Raw genomic sequence first — 6,000 nt, 5'->3', positions numbered from 1 at the left:
AATCATCGGGGGCAGATCCTGCTGGAATCACTGGCCATGTTGGATGTGGACTTGGCTAATGTCGGTACCAATAGTACCTACAGCTGGAACGGGGTCGAGTCGATTATCGACATTACGTTCTGGAGCCCTGGCCAAACGAGTAGTTCGAAATGGAGGGTAGATGATGGCGACATTCACAGCGACCACCTGGCGGTTCGCTACAGTATCGACTATACGACCAGCATTCAGCGGACGAAATAAGGGTCGAGGCCTAGCCCTCGTGTGTGGAAGACATCATACTTCGACGACGAGGTATTTAAGGAAGCGCTCCGCCGCAAGCACAATACTCTCGGTCTGAGCGGCGAGCAGCTGGTAACAGTACTCTCGCGTGCATGCGATGCCATCATGCCTAGGAAAGTCCACCCTATGAATGGGAGGCCACCGGCTTACTGGTGGACTCAAGCAATTGCGAACCTGCGCCGCGCCTGCCTACGGGCAAGGAGGCGGATGCAGCGAGCCCGCACAGAAGAGGAACGTGTTGAACGACGGGTGGCGTTCGTGGCTGCCAGAGCCGCTCTGAAGACTGAGATTTGATCAAGCAAAAAAGCCTGCTTCGAGGGCCTGTGTCAAAGTGTCAACGCAAATCCATGGGGTGACGCCTACAAGGTCGTAATAGCCAAGACACGTGGGGCGATGGCCCCTACAGCACGGTCTTCAGAGATGCTGGAGAGGATCATCACGGGGCTCTTCCCAAGTCATGACCCAAGTCCCTGGCCTCACTTTGTGGAGCTGCCAGGGGGCAGGGTGGCCTACGAGGGAAGAGTTACTGTGGCGGAATTTGCGGGGATTGCACAGTCCCTTAGTGTAGGTAAGGCGCCAGGACCGGATGGTATTCCGAACCTGGCCATCAAAGCAACCATTGCTGTGGCTCCCGAGATGTTCAGATCTGTCGTGCAGAGATGCCTGGACGAGGGAGTCTTCCCTGAAGCAAGGAAAAAGCAGAGCTTGATCCTATTGCCAAAGGCGGGAAAACCACCTGGGGATCCGTCGGCATATAGACCAATATGCCCGCTTGATACGATGGGGAAGGGGCTCGAGAAGATCATCCTCAACAGGTTGTTGATACACACGGAGGGTGCGGATGGCCTATCGAGTAACCAGTTTGGCTTCCGAAAGGGTAAGTCGACCGTAGACGCTATCTTGTCAGTTACCAAATCTGCGGAGATAGCTATCCAGCGTAAGAGGAGGGGAGTTCGCTATTGTGCAGTAATGACTCTTGACGTGAAGAATGTATTCAATAGTGCCAGCAGATGCGCTCCTGCGTCTCGGAATTCCCGAGTACCTGTACAAGATTCTCGGAAGCTACTTCCAGAATCGAGTACTGGTACACGACACGAAGGCGGGGCGGAAGTGCGTTGACATAACCTCAGGGGTTCCGCAAGATTCCATACTGGGTCCGGTGTTATGGAACGTCATGTACGACGGTGTCTTGAGGTTTGAAGTTCCCGGTGGGCGTGGCAATCGTCGGCTTCGCTGACGATATTACGCTGGAGGTCTACGGCGAATCAATCGAAGAGGTGGAGTTGACTGCAGCCCACTCGATCGCAAATGTGGAGGAGTGGATGAGTTCCAGGAAGTTAGAACTGGCTCACCACAAGACTGAGGTGGTTGTTGTTAACAACCGAAAGTCGGAGCAACAAGTGGTGATAAGGGCAGGCAACTGCACGGTCACCTCTGAACGCTCCATCAAACTCTTGGGGGTAATGATCGCGATAAGCTCACCTATGGTGAGCAAGCAAGCGTGCCTCCACAGCTATAGTGGCATTGTCCCGGATGATGTCCAATAGCTCTGCGGTTTATGCCAGTGAGCGCAAGCTTCTGGCTAGTGGCGCTTTGTCCATACTGTGGTATGGGGGCCAGCTTGGGGCACGGCCCTGCATATTAATTGCTACAGAACGAAGTAAGAAAGTACGTATAGGCTAATGTGCCTAAGAGTTGCGAGCGCGTAGCGTACCGTGTCGCACGATGCACTTTGCGTCATCACCGCGAGTATGATGCCTATGACATAGAGTGCTTCGAAATGCGCGGCACGAGAAGCATCCGTATGACTGTCAGGTTTTCCTCAATGGTCAAATGGCAGCGTGCGTGGGACAGTTCCATTAAGGGTAGATGGACACATAGGTTGATACCGGAGATAGGTACGTGGGTCAAGAGGCGCCATGGGGAAATCACTTTCCACCTGACCCAGGTTCTTACAAGCCATGGTTGCTTCAGCCAGTATCTACACCGGTTTGGACACTCGGCCTCACCCGAGTGTCCGGCGTGCGCAGGTTTAGAGGAAACGGCGGAACACGTGTTGTTCGTGTGCCTACGTTTTCGCGCAATGCGTGACCACATGCTTGCCACATGTGGTCTGGACACTACCCCGGACAACCTAGTTCGGAGGATGGGTAAAGATGAAGTTGGCTGGAACGCCGTTTTATCGGCTATCGTCTAAATCGTCTCGGAACTACACAGAAGGTGGCGCGTGGACTCAAGGATGGCTAGTTCAGGCGCAAATAAGAGGTGGTCCAAGGGATCGGAGTCGGCTTCATGGGTCATTCCGGTGGTCATGCTCTGTGGTCGAACTCGATCCTTTTATCGAACAAGTGGCCGCGCGAAGAACAACATGGTATCGTCGCTTTCGCAGCGTCGGTCAACCGGGCGGGTTCCGAGCCCGAGGACGGAAAGGGGTCCTCGTCAAGGCTGGGGCAGGCGTAGGCACCGCGTCGGCAAGTCCCTCTGTGTGTTGGCGAATAGACCCTGTCGCAGAGAGGTCAATTTGGGGTGCACGCGGCATCATCATTCTTGATACCAGTCGTGCAGAGGGAAGCAAGCGCGAAGTCGACCCTTCCCACCTTCCGAGGACATAGGGCGTGGTAAGGCCACCTGGAAAGCCGGCAACGCGCTGGCACGATACCATGGTGTTCTTCTAAAAAAGCGAGTTACGATGTTCGATGCTGCAAGGACACGCAGCTAACCTCGAGGGTGCGTTGTGCACTGGCCCTCCTTTGAAGCATTACTTTCTGGTTGTACCGAAGGGACGATGGGCAAGGCGGCAAAAAACGGTTTAGCGGGTCGGGGATGCAGTCCTGCCTCCCTCGTTTGCTTTTGGAGGTGGTCCCTAACCCCGCACTTCCTGGACAACCTAGGATGTCTGTTGAGCAGATTCCCCCTCCATTGCTTAGGAAGAAAAAAAAACACACACACACTCAATTATTGCTGAACCGTACCGGATTCCCACCCCCAAGGTGGACTTTGGAGAAGTATAACCGGATGCTGGACCCACTCACGAAGAAGCTGATCGGCCGAAAACCGGTGATCATAGGAGGCGATTTCAATGCTTGGGCAGTAGATTGGGGAGAAGCAGACTGACTAACGTCAGAGGTTACAGTTTTCTGGAGGCGCTGGCTAAACTGGAAGTCTTCTTCTTCTTCTTCTTATTGGCATTACATCCCCACACTGGGACAGAGCCGCCTCGCAGCTTAGTGTTCATTAAGCACTTCCACAGTTATTAACTGCGAGGTTTCTAAGCCAGATTACCATTTTTGCATTCGTATATCATGAGGCTAGCACGATGATACTTTTATGCCCAGGGAAGTCGAGACCATTTCCAATCCGAAAATTGCCTAGACCGGCACCGGGAATCGAACCCAGCCACCCTCAGCATGGTCTTGCTTTGTAGCCGCGCGTTTTACCGCACGGCTAAGGAGGGCCCCACTGGAAGTCAGATTGGGCAACGAAGGTACCGTTAGTGCATTTCGCAGAGATGGCAGGGAGTCCATCATCGATGTCACGTTCTGCAGTCCGTCGATGGCGAGGAACATGCACTGGAGAGTTTGTGAAGAATATACCCATAGCGATCACCAGGCGATCCGATATAGTGTTGGAACGCGAACGCCGACGGTACGACGAGAGATAAGGTCTGGTTGGCGTCGAAGGAAGTCGAAGGACTTCGATAAGGATCTTTCATCGAAGCACTTCAAGCGGACAGCGACGCCACAAACTTTGACGCAGACCAGCTGACGGAAACGCTAACGAGGGCTTGCGATGCGATGATGGCGAGGAAATTTGAGCCAACGAACAGCCGGCGGCCAAGTTAATGGTGGAACGAAAATCTTGCCAACCTTCACGCTGCCTGTCACAGAGCTAGGAGACACTTTCAGAGGGCACGGTCTGAAATGGTCATAGAGGAGCGAAAGATAGTTTTCCGTGAAGCTAGAGCGGCTTTCAAACGGGCAATCCAAATCAGCAAGTCCAACTGCTTCAAGGAGTTGTGCCAGAAGCTGACGCTGATCCTTGGGGTAACGCTTATCGAGTCGTGACAAAGAAGATCAGGGGTCCTGCGACGCCAGCCGAAATGTGTCCGGACAAGCTGAAGATCATCGTGGAAGGCCTTTTCCCGAAGCCGGCCTTTTACCGAGTAACCGCTGCAGGTATGCAAGTCTCCAATGACGAGCTATTATCAGTTACGAAAGGTTTGAAGATGACGACATTCTGGGTGCGGATGGAAATCCAAATGTGGCTCTAAAATCCGAGATTTTGACGTTTCCAGACCTGTTCAGGATGGTGCTGCAGAAGTGTTTAGTAGATGGTAATTTTCCGGATACGTAGAAGATCCAGAAACTGGTGCTGCTGCCGACATCAGGAAAAACGCCGGGGAACCCAGCACCGTATAGGGCCATATGTCTGCTGGATACACTAAGGGAGCTTCTGGAAATGGTTATCCTTAATAGGCTTACACAGTTCACGGAGGGTGAGACAGGCTTATCGGAAAAACAGTTCGGATTCCGTAAAGGCAGATCGACTGTGGATGCAATCAGGACAGTCATTGAAAATGCAGAGAGGGCGTCCAAGAAGAAGAGGAGTGGCAATCGGTTCTGCGCGGTAGTGACGATTGACATCAAAAACGCGTTCAATAGTGCCAGCTGGGAGGCCATCGCCGCAGCGCTGCATGGAATGCAAATCTCCGACTTCCTGTGTAAGATCCTTAGGAGCTACTTCCTGAACCGGATTCTGGTTTACGACACGAACTCGGGGCAGAACGGCGGGCGTTCCACAAGGATCCATACTAGGCCCGACGTTATGGAATGTGATGTACAACGGGGTGCTGATGCTGAAGTTGCCCAAAGGTGTAAAGATTTACGGATTCGCGGATGGTGGTCCTAACGATAACCGGTGAGTCACTGGAGGAGGTGGAAATGCTGGTGGTGGAAGCGACCGACTCAGTAGAAACCTGGATGAATTGAGTCAAGCTGCAGCTGGCTCACCACAAATCGGAAGTGATGCTGGTCGGCAACTGCAAAGTAATCCAGCGGATGCAGATTACCATCGGAGGGCACGACATCCCGTCGGTACGGACTCTGAGATATTTAGGTGTGATGATCGATGACCGGTTGAACTTCAACACCCACGTGGATTATTCCTGTGAAAAGGCGGCTAAAATGATCAGTGCGTTAGCAAGAATCATGCCGAACGTCGGCGGTCCGAAAAGCAGGAGTAGGTGTCTTCTTGGGACAGTATCATCCTGGATACTAAGGTACGGAGCTCCAGCCTGGAAAACTGTGCTCAAGACGAAACGTAACCGGAGGAAGCTGAATAGCGTGTTTCGTCTAATGGCCATTAGAGTCGCGAGTGCGTACCGAACTATATCGTCGGAGGCAGTTTGCGTTATCGCAGGGATGATTCCAATCTGCATAACCCTAGCAGAGGATATCGAGTGCTGCCGACGGAGGGATACCAGAAATGTGAGGAAGGCGTTGAGACTGGACTCTATGGTGAAGTGACAGCGGGAGCAGGACAATGCGGATAATAGAAGGTGGACCCATCGGCTCATCCCCAATGTGTCGACGAGGGTGAAAAAGGAGCATGGTGAGGTGAACTTTTACCTCACACAGTTCCTGTCCGAACACGGTTGTTTCCGCCAATATTTGCACCGGTGTGGCCATGCGTCATCGCCATTCTGCCCGGCGTGTATCAACG

This window comes from Armigeres subalbatus, chromosome 3 (genome assembly GCF_024139115.2).
Source record: "Armigeres subalbatus isolate Guangzhou_Male chromosome 3, GZ_Asu_2, whole genome shotgun sequence".
Taxonomy (NCBI): Eukaryota; Metazoa; Arthropoda; class Insecta; order Diptera; family Culicidae; genus Armigeres; species Armigeres subalbatus.
The sequence above is the reverse complement of the archived record's forward strand: the minus strand, read 5'-3'. Positions refer to the sequence as shown.